The 15,489-nt window shown below is 40.7% G+C and overlaps 1 protein-coding gene across 3 annotated transcripts in view; it reads right to left on the bottom strand.

Annotated features, from left to right (window-relative positions):
- Positions 1 to 10,353, bottom strand: part of Pgant9 (polypeptide N-acetylgalactosaminyltransferase 9) — a 126,994-nt gene extending 116,641 nt beyond the window's left edge. For all 3 annotated transcript variants that reach the window (XM_090155136.1, XM_090155135.1, XM_090155137.1), the window contains exon 1: positions 10,120 to 10,353. The gene's annotated coding sequence lies outside the window, so the exon portion shown is untranslated. The remainder of the gene's footprint in view (positions 1 to 10,119) is intronic.
- Positions 10,354 to 15,489: the final 5,136 nt, after the last annotated feature.

The raw sequence follows: 15,489 nt of genomic DNA, 5'->3' as shown, positions 1-15,489 counted from the left end.
GAAGAGAGGGGGGGGATGCGCTGCATGGGGGGTACACTGCATGCGGGATGCGCAATCCCTTCCTACCCCCCCCCCCACCTCTACTTGGAGTCGGACGAGCCGGGAAACTCGTTTTTCCGGGTGAGGATGATTCTATAGCTCCCAAATATAGCCTGGCGAACGTATATTATTTTCTTATAAATTCGGCCGCGTTCAAAACAAAAGATTAGAACACCCAGGGAGAATTTATAACCTACGCGCGATGTACGAGTAGACGGGGTTAATAGCGTAATAGGCCGCGTGAGAGTGGACCCGAACGCGGTGGGGAGGGGGGGAAATATTTCTTACTCGAGCGTTAAAGCGATTGAAAATTAAAAACGTGCTCGTTCAATCGAAAAATTGAAATTAACTTTCTCCGAAATACGCGTTCTTATTAAAAGGAGGCGGTTCCGGGGATTTAAATCAGGCAGCGTGACGTATTAAACGAGGGGAATTAAGCCGTAAATTTCCCCCCTAATAATTCCCGGCATTGAATTGTCAGTCTTCCCCCAGTGACATATTTACGTTGCCGCGAAAAACGTCAAAACGACGTTTCGTGTTATGTTATAAAAAAGAATAAGGGGAACTATCAGTTGAAAGGCGAAGAATAGATGATGGTTGTGTCAGATCGCGCGATTTCCTCTCGCGTAGCGTCGAACTTAATGCAAAAAACCGTCATCGATTGTTGCCGGAGGGATCTATCAAATAGATCTAGTCGCGAGTTTCGCTTTTAATTTTTTTTTTTTAAACACACCTGCTTGGATTCCCGCTTACCACTTTCATTCGCGCGTACACACCCAAAAAGTTCCCTGTCGAATCACTTTTCTCAAAAGGAAGAAAACGCGGATGTTTTTTCTCTCTCAAACTCCATTTCTTTCCATTAGAAAGCCTAGTCACCTGGCAGGTCTTCCTACGAGAGAGCGTTATCGCGCCACGCCTATGCCTAAACTAACAGGTAACCAATTTAAACCTAAACGAAAAAAAAAAGACTACGAATCGAATCGAGATCGCGACGGTACAGACTGAGACTGTACCCCAATAGTAAATTTAAGAAAACCTATCCGATAAGGAAGGGGGCTCTCTTATGAGAAATAAAGTGATTCTATTTCGGACGACGGCAGTTTTCTATACACTTCTCTAATCGATTTCTTGTTATCCCGCTCCCTTCATCTTTAAATATACACGCTATTTTTTAGAGACCAAAAGAAGAAATCAAATAAGGCAGAAAGAGTTAAGCCTTTGTAGATAACCCTATTCCTTTGCATATTCTAGTTGGGAAAAAAGTGGAAACGTAAGAACAAGTAACTCGTTTTTTCTTCCTTCTTCAGTTGAGTCCCTCTTTCTTCCACCGTCTCTCCAAAAATTACGAACACTTAAAAAGTTTCTTTTCTTTTAAAGCGTGTGTGTTTCTAAAGAAGGCGGATTCAGGAAAAGAAAACTCGAAAGCTGATGAATTCGTGATTTTTCGTCATTGAATTTCTTGTTTTATATATATATATATATATATATATATATATATATATATATATATATATATATATATATATATATATATATATATATATATATATATATATATATATATATATATATATATATATATATATATATATATATATATATATATATATATATATATATATATATATATATATATATAAAAACGAGTGAAAAAACGGGATATTCTCGAAATACTCATCCTCTCTCTATCGCTCTCAACTTTTTTTTCCTGGAGCTCTTTGAGCAAAAATGCTGAAAGAGGCGGGAAGGAATGAGTCAAAAGGGGACCTCAGTAAATCCCCATCTCCTCCCTCCCCCTCCAACATTTCCTCGCAGCCGATGAAGTAAACGTCCGTGAAGGGATAAGAATTTTAGAACGGGGATTTACCCTAAGTACGCGTTACGAAATAAAATTCTATACGGCAGTGGATGGATTTTGAGGGGAAAAGTTTGGCTAAGCGAAAGTAATTAAAATTTAATCACATTTGGTATTTAAAATTTTAAACGTTATCTTAATCCAAAAAGTTATATGAAGTAGAATTAAATCTTCTACGCTTTATTTAATCACTAGCTAGGCTACGTCACAAACGCGAAAAACCTATTACCTGATTTAAATAATTAACCCTTACAGAAAATTAGTACGTTACTTTTTCATGTTTAGACTTGGTGTTTAAAATTTTAAATATGAAGTAGCAGTAAGTCTTCTACGCTTTATTTAATTACTAGCTCGGCTACGTCACAAACGCGAAACTTTTAACAAATTTAAATAAAAACCATAGACTCGTAAAACCGGTCAGCAGCGTAACGAAAATAATGTAAAAATACATAGAGTAGCAACAAAACAAAAATAAGTCGGTCATTTATCCTCCCCTGCTCCGAAAAAAGTAAAACAGCGCGTGGAAGGATTTCTCATTCCAGTTTTTTCCCTCCCTCGAAATATCAGAAAACAGTGAAAAAGAACGACCGTTCACGTCCCTGTCGGAGGCAAAAACAAAGCGAGCAACGTGATGAAAAATTCATAGCGACGACTCCAGGCTCACTTGTTGCCAAAGTCGATCGCCCTACCCCCAAGACGTCAAAAATGAATTTGATTCCTCCTCTCGGACTCCTTAGCATCCCATTCGTAAAAGTTCCATCGGGATTCTTTTATTAAAAATTGCGTAATTTTAAAAGACAAAAAAAAACGAAGGGTGGGGGGGTAATCTTAAACAGGCTTTACAAGCGACGCTATAAAGGAAGCGGGTAAGTTATTAGGCTAATGATTTTCAGACCGTAATACAAGAACGCGACGGGTACAGGCAAAGCACAAGGGGAGAGTGCGAGACAAAGAAGGCGCGAGTTCCATACCGGTTTTAATCAAAAGCTCGCCGGAGCCTTGACTTCTATAATGGAAAATTAAGGGACTTTTCCCGGTAATTATGGTTATATTAGCCGTCCCTCCTACGAAATTCTCCCCGTTGTACACTTTCATAAAATAGGAATAACCGATTTCGAAAGTAAAAAAAACCGCGAATTAGCCGTCGATCGATTGAAACAGTTTTCATCCGAGGGCAGCGCGAGATTGATCCCTGGGTTAAAGGACGTTGACAAACTCTAGTTATAATTTTACGCCGTTAATTTGATTACGAAACAGGCAGGGAAATGGAGGAGAGATAAGTTTCTAGGCCCCGTTGCGCGGTAATAACTAGTTAAACTCGTATTAAATTAGCCAGGAGGAGTCGGCAGTCGCGAGGCCGTGTTTCCCCAAATAATTAGAAACTCCCAAAACGTAGTGGATGATAATTTAAAGTCTTCCTTAATTAAACCTGGCCAAAACTAATACAACCCCCGAAACGAACTGACTAATGTTGATGGCGGTGTAGCTATACGGGGGCATATACGAGAAACCGCGGAATCGATGAATATCAAATACGGCCCACGCGTTCTCTGCCGGAGATTAGTTATAGTGACTGTTTAAAATTTCCCCAAAGCGCGAGAATAATTAACGTCGAGAAAACGGAGATGCCGTATTGCTGGGTTTTGACGCGAATGCCTAAATTTACTCTAGTCAACGCGATCAATACGATGAGAGTTATTATCTTCACGTGGCGGCGATGGCTCGCTCTTCGTACAAAAGGAACCGACGGGCTTATGACGTGAAACAATGCCGGCCAATTTCTAAGAAAGGCGGCAACGGGGGCGGAGGTACGGTCTGCGTGGCGGGCCGTCACTTCGGCGGCGAGGGGGCTGGAAGTTCGCCTCATCCTAGCTATTAGGCGGTCATGGAATATCCCATTTATTGACCCGAACCTTGGTGTTAATGGCCGAGCGCAAACAAAGGGATGTAAGGGGACGGAAGAGCCGCCTCCCCCCGCAATCTATTCTGTTAATAAGACAGCTCGTTAGGTATGCCCCCGCTTCCTCCCCCCCTCCCCCCGCCTAGACTGCCCTCTCCATCGCCAAACTCCGTTCCTATCGACCAAATTTCAAATTGTTTTAGACTATAGTAGTATAGGAACTGTAAAATAAGCGTATACGTAACAGAGGTCCTAAGGTCCGGCTCGTACATTACACCTCCAGCTAATTATCTCAGTCATTTACAATGACAGAACGCGGTAGACCGCGCTCGCCCCGCCAACTACATTGCCGCGCTAAATACGCGACTGTACAGTCGAGGACAGCGGCGTACAAATATACCATCATTTGGCCATAACGACATTTTTCACCGATGTAATTAATAGACCGCTTAGATTATATTTTATCGGAAAATTAAGAATTAATAAAAGGCGTAGAAGCATCAGATACATTAGCGATACTATAATTTATGTTAAGGTTTTTTAGCTATGGGTTTAAAATTCAAGCGAAATTAGGAAAATTGTAAAACAAGCTTAAGTCAAGGTTCCGCGTAAACCAGAAATGCGGAGGTATAAAGTATTAAAGTTACGATTGGTCGTAAATTTCGACGCTCACCCGACGAATTTAATTATTATGCAGGTATGTAAAGTATAAGTGAACGGCCGGGTTAGAATCACGAGTCCCAAAGGGACCAGTAACCTACGCGAGCCAATAAAAACAGCCCGATTTATCGCCTATAACTCTCGGGTAAATCAACATGGCGTTGATCAAAACACGATCTGGCCAATAATTTACATAAAATTCTCAATTTGGAATATTTTTTTCACAAATAGCGGAATGTGGAAAAGGTTTAATTGCCGATAGTTAAAAGGGCAAGAACGCGGAATCGGAAATCTCCCAAATAATTGCAACACGTGGGCTTATTACCACCCACCGTTTAGACAATTCCCACCTGACACTACCTGCAAACGACCAAATGGCAATTCCCAGGCTATTTTTAAAATGCAAGGTCGTTCGTGTAAGTATTCCTTAAAAATTATATAATCTTAAACGTCCCAATTATACAAACCAACTAAGAAAAGGGTAAAAAATAGCCGATAAATTCCGGTAAAAAGCGCTCGAAGTTCAACGAATCCCGCGCGTTCGAAAGAAACCCCCCGGGGAAGGGGGAAAAATGACGAACAACTTTTGTTCCAGAAACGGCATTTAGCTCCTTTGAAAAAGGGGTCGCGTCCGGTCGAAAGGGAAGCGCTTCTTCTCGTCTATAAACTGAGACATGACATCCGCCATTACGGTCTACGCGGATACACAAAAGGCCATTTTTACGACGACAATTTAGGGTTAGTGTGTCGGCCTGAAAGGTTAAATGACACTTAAAAGACCGCGGGTGCCAGCATGCATTTTTTATTTAGTAGGTTAGTGTTATATTCGACGTAACTCTCAACCACCCGTCGAGAGACGGACGATAGAAAGTGGTATTACTCGTATAAAGGGAACCCTGCATTTCAAATATTTAGGTCACTACCTGATGCCATACCGGTCAAACAACAACCAAATAGCGGAGATCAAAGAGAGTTCGCTACTTTCTCGTGAATGATATACGGTATTGCAAACGGGCATCTTCCCAAATTATTACTAAACCAACAGGTTGGGAAGTTATTACAACCCCCAACCCCCAATAGCCAAAAAAGGGTAATATTTACGACTCTAAGCGAGGCTTTCGAGTGGGTGGCTCGTTCGTCGATTAGGTCAAGCGTTGGACGAAAACGGCCCCGGATGACCGTTATCCAAGACGGCGTTGTGGGAATGCTTAATTAGCGCGGGTCAATGTCTAGCCATTAGAAAACGCCCTTTTGCGCGCGCCCTTGATTCACTACTCCAGATTAGGCTCCGCAGACCTATATAGCCATCGATTGGCGTTCGGGGACACGGCCAATCTCGACTCTCTATACACGCGCTCACTATCAAGGTAGGCTACTATTACGTTATCATATCCGCGATACAAGGATACTATTCCGCAGGGTTACCACTTTTTTCAAATTATAAAAATCTATTTTTTACTTAAATTGTATTTCAATTTTTAATGATTTTTAAACATTTAATAGCTTTAATTGGTGGATGATTCGCTTCTATTGGTTAAATAAACTAAAAGTACATGACATCTTAATTAAATTTAGTTTGATATATTAGTTTGCGTAATTCACTGCAATTCAGGAGCAACAGCACCCCATCACACAAGAACGCAACCCGTCAAAAGTCGTGCATTTTCTTGTGTACATTTTTCATTGGTTAGGAACTATAGCGCCTGCTGCCGTCGGAAGGGAAACATTCGGAAATTGTCCCCCCCCCCACGTTTTCGTCCAATTAAATTGCTACACAACACGGCGTTAGTGTTTAAAGGCTAGCTGCGTTCTCCTTGTGTTTGTAGCTCTTAGCTGCCAATTAGTTCGAATTAGTTGGACAAATTTGTTAGCCAAGCTAATTGGCCTTTAAAAGTTCTACAATCTGAACGCCCCTTTAATTTCAAATTAGAGGGTCTCAAAAACCGATTTAGTTTTTAATTGCCCATAAAATTGACTAGTGTACTAAAATTGTAACGTAACATTCTCGTGACAGTTGTGATATCTGAACCGATAAAATAATTGTGATAAATCATCTGCAATTATGTTTGGGTATTATCAGATCAGTTGAAATGGGTTAAAATTATGGATTCATACAATATTTCAAAAACCATTTTCCCTGATATTTCCAGGTTTTTCAGAGTAATTTTGAATATTTTCCAGGTATAATTTTTAAAACAATAGCGGGTCTCTAAAATGTTAAAAGCATTACTGTTACACTTTCTAATATAATATAGTCAAGATTGAACGTATGAATTCAATACTAAGTAATAATTTCAGGAATACTAAAACAAATTGCACATCATTTGGAGTTCTCATAATCATTTTCCCTGATTTCCCAGAAAAAAATTTATTTTTCCTGATATTTCCCTGACTTTTTTGCTTTAAATAAATTTCACTGATATTTCCAGGTTTTCACTGATTTCCATGTTTGTATGAACCCTGAAAATTCAAACCTGATCAGAATTCATTGAGTAGATTTCAAAAACGTAACAATTATCGATTTAATATAACCCCCCGATTAAATTGATTTTGAAATTTTAATCACTTATTTGATTTGCTTCCACAAGACTATACATCTAATAATCGTAGAAGTCTGATAGCTAACTGAATTTGGTGAGATGAATTAAAGTGAATCAGTCAGTTCGGTTACTTAGGATATTGAATCCGATTGCTGGCGGGATATAAAAGAGAGACTTCGTTATCTTCAGATGTCAGAAAATTACGAGCTGGATAAACCGAACAGTTGGCCGTTGTAAGCAATACTCGTAACTATTGCGTATCGATACATTTAAGCTTTCATTATTTTGGTAAACTGTTCTTAAACAAAAAGTATAAAAATGTTTAAGCCGATGGGGCTTTTTCCCAGAATTTACTGAAAATAGAGGACTTTAGGGACCGAATATCGATTTTTGGACAGATTAGGGACCTTCCATAAAAATAAGGGGTCTTTTAGGTAGGAGCTCAGGAAAGGTTTTAAACCCAATTTTGGCCATATTTTATTCCTCCATTTCCAAGAAAGTGAACACCTATAAGGTTTAAAAAGCGATATAAAATAAGCTATTTTTAACATCCTGTTCTTTATGCAAATTTAGGCGTTCGTTTCGTTTGACGTGTTAATTTGAAACGTCAAATTTTAGCATTCCGCAAAGTTAACTCGAGGGTAAAGTCTGAAAGTTAAAAAAAAAACATCCTTAAAAAGGGTGTCAGCTAACGTACGAAACACCCACACACGTATTTAGCAGCGACAACGATACACGCGTCAACCCTTTTCTAAAGAAACAAACGCTATTGTCTTTAAGAAACGCATCGGCGAAATTAAGAAAAAAAAGTTGAAATAAGAAATGGAACTAGCGCGGCGGCATCCTCTTTAAAATAATTAGCACCCCCCCCCCCTTCTACTCTAGGTCACCCTTCATTGACTCAGTACGTCGGGAACTTTTCATTTTGATTAGGGTCATAGCCCATTTCTTTACTTAGAATCGTATTACGTTTTAGAGTCGGCGGTAGCGTAGATCAAAGCGCGGGCGAAAGTGACAGAAGTGACAGGGCAGTTCCGAGTCCCGATAGCGGTACCACCAGCTAGGACCCATCAAGATTAGTAGCACGGTGTGTGTGCGCCGCGTATTAAAACGCCGATGCACGAAACATTTACCGTCTCCCCACCCCAACCACCCCCAATCCTCGGGGAATAAAAAAAGGACACGTATAGGCCATTAAAAAATCTGAGACAAGAGCGGAGGGAGGGTGAGAAAAATGGAAAGAAACTTTACACGTCGCAGCGAAAAAGAGAGAGGGCGAACTTCACTTTTCTCTCGTTAAAAATAATATCGTGACGTTGATTTTTCAACGGGATCATATTTGCGTCGCTACCATGAGGGTGGGGGGAAATCACTCAATTCCCGTGATCTAAAAAGGCTTTTAAGGAATTTTCGGCTTGCTTAATGATAACAGAGAATCCATAGGTATATAGTATTTTTTTTTTTCAGAACGGAAATTTATCGATACCAACGAAAACAAAAGGAAGTTAATTTGAGTTTCCACGGTTCAAATTCCGCATTTTTTGTTTAATGCACTTTTGCCTATGTACGTGTAATACTGTAAAGTAATACATTAAAATTAGAGGTAGCTTTATACTTTTTTAAAATAATCCTTCAACATTATACCCAATCCGAAGGTTATCAGCTATTTAAATGTTTTAGATATCAACCACACACGTGTCACACCCTTTGAACGCGAAATACTCTTAATTCGTAGTTTTCGTACAAATTGTCCTTAAAAGAGTAACACAAACAGCGTGTAATAATTGAAGTCGCTTTCGCGTGCCACGCAACATCTATACTCGAATCAACGAACAATAAAGTTTAGTGGTAACACCTGCCTTTTGCGTACAATAAATACTAGCTTGACAAGTACAGATAGTAAGCCGATCGTGTTGAAAGACGACGTGTACCCTTCCACGTTTTTTTGTCTACACGTTGCCGCAATCCGTTAAATAAGATTTGGGTCTAACGCCTGGAGCTTAATCTCACAATTGCCTCGAATTAGGTCTCTTACCTAACATTTCAACATTTATTGAAATTAGCTCATCATCAACGGACTAAACGCTTTGAAATCAAGCGTATCAAGTTACTAAAGACACCATCAGTTCCTAATGGCAAAATATCAACTCTTTAAACCAACGAGTCAAATAAATTAAGCTATAAGTTACTTACAAAAACAAAATGTTATCTTAGCAGAAAAACGTTTCAACACGGTTGGCCAATTTTACGATTGTTAAAAAGAGAATTACATTCGTGAGTAAGGAAGTATTACTATTTATACAAAATAATATCTCGAAAAAAATATATTGACGATTTTTATTACATGTTAATCGCACGGAATCACTACCAAATTATATTACCGGTACAGTAAGAACGACCTTACAAAATGTATCGCTATCAGCTTAGTACAGAAATAATACACGCAATAAAAAAACCGTTATCTAATCTGGCAACTGTTAAAACCCGGGGTTTTCGCGTAGATTCTTTCCTTGGAGCTGTACATAAATGATAGACGCAAAACTAACACATCCCGTAATCTAATATCCGTCTAAGCGTATAGATGTATTTTCTAAAAGTGGTTGTATATTTGTATGGCACAAAAAAAAACGCAGCCCATTTCCTTTAAAAATTTGGGAAATTCTTTAAAAAAAAACCTCCTGGGGCACCCAACCTCTCTTCCTACATCGGGAGAGAGGCCTACTCCATTTTCTCCCACCACCGTTAGTTCGCGTAGAAATAGTGGGTGAAAAACGGGCAGACAAATTTTGCGTCCCAACGCGAAAAATGGAGACTAAACCGGGATTCCCAATAACGGCTGTCAAAAAAGGAGCTCTCGAAAGGCTAAGCTCAATACGAACGCTCCAAAAACGGCAGTAGCCACTTCGTACGGGAATTAAATTAGAATATTAATAAATTAATCGAGAGACGGGCGTGGACCTCTCGAAAGTCTAGCAAAAGCGAAACTGGGACCGCCGGCAGCGCGCTCGGCGCAAAGGGGAAACCGTCAAGCAAAACGCGAGATTCGTGTACCGACCGAGTAGGCTTATTTATTATTTATCATTGGGACGCGAAAATCGAAGAACGAAATTCAACAATTGACTCACCTTAGGAAGTGTTTAGACCCGGGGATTCTTCTTTAATTTCTGGTCGACGACGTGTCGAAATACAACGGCGAATAGAGTGTCAAAAAAGAAGACATAATAGTATCGCACGTGTTAATAAACCGCCCCTTTTACGCGAAGAGACGCGGGCAGCTACCGCATTCCAAAGCGGCCACGAGAAAAACGCAGTCTGTTTCCGAACAAAACATCCTAACGACGCCGTCGTCTTGGCGCAAAAACGGAGGGAAGCCAATCTCGTAGCGGTGGCGGCCCCAAGCGCCGGAGCGGCGAAGTTTCTTTACAAAGAGTCGAAAGTAGCGCCATCTGATAGTCGACGGAGGCGATTGAAATCCAAATCATCTATCGTGGAGCTGAAATAAGTTAAAGAAAATTATGTTTAATTAGTACCGAGATTAAATAACAAATAAATCGAGTCTGTAATTTCAACGATCGGTTGAATCTCAGCGTTGCTTCCCGCGCGAAAACAAGTAAAAGAAGAGGAACATTTTCCAAAACGTGATAAAAAAAATTTCCGTTGTCCTGTTTATACAGAAATAAATGCCCGGGAGATTTTCAATTTCGATTTATTTTCACAATCTCGTTGTTAGGGTTAGCCTATAGGCGTAAAATCCTTTCTTTTCATAAAAAAAAAGACATAAAAGTTGTAAAAATTGAATTTCATTTCGAGAAGCGATAGGCTTTACTGAAAAGAAATAAAGTCTTATTCTTCGGGCCCGCCCGACAGGCCACCCCAATATCTCTAAGCCGAAAAGAAGCGTCGCGGGGAGGGTCCTTTTCGGAGGTCCCCGGAATTGACCTGAGAGAGAGATTTCCATTTTATTCAATAAATTTATTTGGGCAGAGAGCTCCTTCGAGCGACGGTCGCGGGCATTAAAATTGGAAAAGATCTTCCAGAAAAGAGAGAAAAAGCCGGCCATTCTCCGCGATGAGAGGCCGGGCCTCGCGGGTTATCGTAGCGAAAGTTTCGGTACCCGCGGATTTAAGGAGGAAAATTTGTAAAAATCTATTCCTCTTTTGATATCTCCCCCCTCCTTATTCGGGTTTTGGCAAGGTATTTTTGAGAAAGGGGAATATGAAATTCGACATAGATAGGCAAGAAGTCTTATAGCAGCGAGAGAAGGGAAATAGAAATAATTTAAATTTATGAATGGAAATCCTTTTCAAATTCGCGAAGCAGAAGTAAATGGATTTTTAAAAATGGAACGAAACTTCCGCGCCGGGCGAAAACTTAAAAGAGACATATAATATAATCTATAAATATTTTCATCGTATTTAAAAAAAAGCCTCTCTTTTATATAAGTCGGAATCGTTTTATAGAATATAGAGAATGGTGGGTTTCAAAAAGCAAATTGCCGAAGAGGGAGATCCATTCTCGCTCGGAATATACAGTGGACGCGTTTAAAGCTTACGCGAATAGATTTGAAATATAATGGTCTACAAATAAAACCCAAGGCTTAGAGTAATGATTGGGTATTATTTGATATTAAATTTCAAGAAAAGAGCATTAATGAAGCATTGGAGTAGCCAGGATTGCGGTTTTTACCTACGCCCACTGATCTTATAGTGCGGACCTAAAAAGTTCAGCCAAAAACCCTGTAAAAAAGGTTGCCTAATAACCGGTGGAGCATTAACGTTTTCGCCGCACTTACGCCTAGTAGCCTTTGTCCAGTAGTTCTCAATAATCAATAATCAATAATAATCAGCTAGGCTAATACCCAAGGCCAGTGGCGTCGCCAGGGTTCCACGTTTGGGTCCGCTTTAGATATAACCTCTTACACCGGAACATTCCGGTATCTAAAATATGTAATAATTTCTTACGCTTCGATCTGATAATTAAAGGCTAAGAATAAAAGAAGGGCTTTTTGGTAAAGGCCCCGCCTTAGACCCAAGTCAGCTATCGAATTTTAACGCGTTAATTTAGGTGGCCGGGTTACGACGCGTAGGAGGGTGGTGACAAGCCCTTCGTACCACGAGAGGCAACAGCTCCCTACACTCACTATATTACTGTTAACCTAAACAAGGTTTTATGAAAAGGGGAAACCGAATAATTCCCTGTGGTGAGATAACTTACAAACTCAACCAGTACCACAATCCGGGATCAAACCCGGCTCCGCTTGCTGCGAGGCGAAAGTGCTAACGACTATAGGTGACGTCACCGGTGCTCCATAAGCTTACCGATTGTTTTATCACGTTCTGTACTCGTGGAAATGTCTACGTGCCGTAATGACGTCTAAAAACGCTAAATTTAGCTTTACGTAATTCTACGCTACACTCGTTCAATTTCGCAATAGCGAAACGGCGAATAGCGTGGTTTGAGGTAAGACATAAGAAAAAGTGAAGGATTAATGCCTGAAAGAATCGGTACAAAGAGAGTCGTGATTTGTATCAAATCGATGTATCTTGCATTTCCATTCACTACAGACTACCGTTCCATTGTCTCCCCGGAGGAGGATGGCGGAGGACGAGATGGTTCGCGTAGTGCATCAGGGGACTCTCCCTCTTTTTAAGGGTCAGAGAGTTCCGAAGAAGACTCATGCCGTTGCTAGGTGACTCGTTTCGGTGGTTCATCTCCCTCTCTCTCTTTTTTTATTATCCTATTGCCTCCTAACGCTGGGGTGCGCCCCCCCCCCCTTTCTCTCTCTCTCTCTCTCTCTAAAAGATTTGCGAACATTTTTGAAAGAATCTCATCCTTCACCGTGGACGATCCCTAATTGCGTCGCGTGCCAGACTTTTGTCTTTGCTCGGAGCGAGAAAAGTTATAGCGTCGAATTCCTTCTCCTGCCAGCGGGGTGAACACCGTCGGCGGACCGAGGATGGCCAACCGGAAGAGGAGCTATATCGGAGCGGACTGAGAGAGGGGGATCTAGATGGAAAAGTTTCCAAATATATCTTTTCGGACTCCCTGGTTGGGCATTTCTTTGGAATTCGTTCTTTAATCGCGCGAAAAGCGTACTTCCACGCTTCTAGATGGCGCGCGCGTAACCGACATTGTCCGGCTCGTCTTTAAGACTCCGGGGAGTTTCCCTAAATAGTGAAAACCTCGGCGGATGCTCTATACGCCCAGTAATGGTGCTAAAACTAGCGAAACGAGAGGGCGATTTTTCAACCCGGGCATTCTTATTACTCTCCCGAGTTAATAGGGTCCGTCTGCTAATCCTTATTAAAGCCACTGGTACGGTAAAAACTGCGCAACGCTTGATAACTCGCTTACTAATGGAGAAACTAACGAGACAACTTTCTTTCGTAGATTCCATTGGGTTCACGGAGCTCTGCCACAAGGTCATTAAAAAATATGTGACGTAATACGTCATTCCCGCGCTAGTTACAATATTTAGCGAATATCTTCAACGTGATAAATGTTGAAAACACCGAAAAAGAGTGTATTTAACAAACGATAATAGAGATAAGGGAGTGCGTATGCCGATAAGGGGGCACCTGCGGGCGGGGGAAACGGGGGTGAAACGGGCCCCTATAGGGGCCCCTTTTGCGGCAATATTCGGCGGGGTCAAAAGGTTAGCTGATTTACGATGTTAGGTCAATAGGTTATCTGCCCCTATGGACACGATGCAAACAGCCGTTAAATAAGGGTGAAACGGGCCCCTATAGGGCCCCCATTTTGCGTACATTTTCGGCGGGGGTCAAAAGGTTAGCTGATTTACGATGTTAGGTCAATAGGTTATCTGCCCCTATGGACACGATGCAAACAGCCGTTAAATAGGTGTGAAACGGACCCCCTATAGGGGCCCCCATTTTGCGTACATTTTCGGCAGGTCAATAGGGCAATAGCTGGAGGCACCCCATTTTAGGGTCAATAGATGATTTACGAGGTTGATTTACGATGTTAGGTCAATAGGTTATCTGCCCCTATGGTGGTGACACGATGTTATGCAAACAGCCGGCCAGTCATAGTTAATAGCTGGAGGCACCCCCATTTTAGGTCAAAAGGCTAGATGATTTACGATGTTATAGCCCATAAAACCCAGGTGCTAACCCATTTTAGGTCAATAGGTTATCTGCCCCTATGGCGGTGAAACGATGTTATGCAAACAGCCTACCCGTCATAGTGAATGTCGAGTTGGTTGGTTTTCGCCGACAAACACTTTCGGGCCCCTAAGGGTAGCGTAAAATAGCAGGCGGTCATCGGTAAAAGTGTTTTGGGAAAAAAAGAGAAGAGTGTATTCAAATTATAAGGTTTTATTATTGCTCCCAATCGCTAGAAATTGGCTTTTTTTTCCCATTCACTATAAATCGCAGCAGTTTGCCAGAATTAGGTTTATCTCTCCGAAATAATTAATGTACCCAAAATTGGACCGCCAGTTTATTATTCTTTTTAGGGGGATCTCTATGGGCGTTTAACATTACAATAAAGCTAAAAGGTCCAGTTTGGGGTACATTTGGTCCGAAATGGGGTACATAGGGGCGAAAATGGTGACTTTGGTCGTTTTTAGGGTACATTTGGTCCATTTGGGTCCATTTTTGGGTACATCCGAATTGCAATTGGAAAAACGAAGAGCCGTAATTTGTTCCACCCATCCCTAAACTCCTTAAATTTATTGCTATAATTTATTTATCGCTGGCGAACCCTAGAATATAATTAATAAGGACAAGTTATTTAAATTTAATTTAGAACTTTTGTTTACATGATTACGACTAATCCGATATGATATATAATCCGTTTAAATCGTAATTTATCTATATAATTGTAATTAATTCGACATTTTAAAGGGTTGAAACGAACTACCTTCTGCGAGATCCTCGTGACTAGCCATCCCGATTCTATTTGAGCTACGGAATAATATTTCTGGGTCTAAACCCCAAAATGACGTAATCTATAAAAATGACGTAATCTATAAAAATGACGTAATCTATAAAAATGACTCACTAAAGATGACGTAATCTACACCATGAAACGTAAAGATTACGTAGATGCGTTGTGGTTTTCATAAGCCAGCCGCTATGGGAAAGAGGAAGATGTCTCCGCTTAGAGTACCGAAGAAATGCTGGATATGCGCGGAAATATACCGGTCCGTGAGAGGTTTCAAACAACATTTAATGACACATTTATCGTGTAATACAATGAAAGAAGATTCGGATCTGGCGTGTGATTGTGATGCGAGTGAATCGCTCCATTACACGGAGGCCGAGGAAATGTCAGATGATAAAATTATCGATTATCTTAACGAACTTATTGTGGCATGTAAAAAGCGCGGTGCCACAATGGAATCAACCGAACCAACTACATCTAACCTGCCAGCCGAATTAAAAATGCCGACTGAAAAGGAAATGGCTGCTCTGATTTATTTTCAAGAATATTGTAAAACTAATCAAAGTCATAATATTAAAACCGCTGTA

This window comes from Leiobunum rupestre, chromosome 8 (genome assembly GCF_980474605.1).
Source record: "Leiobunum rupestre chromosome 8, qqLeiRupe1.1.hap1, whole genome shotgun sequence".
Taxonomy (NCBI): Eukaryota; Metazoa; Arthropoda; class Arachnida; order Opiliones; family Sclerosomatidae; genus Leiobunum; species Leiobunum rupestre.
The sequence above is the reverse complement of the archived record's forward strand: the minus strand, read 5'-3'. Positions and strand labels throughout refer to the sequence as shown.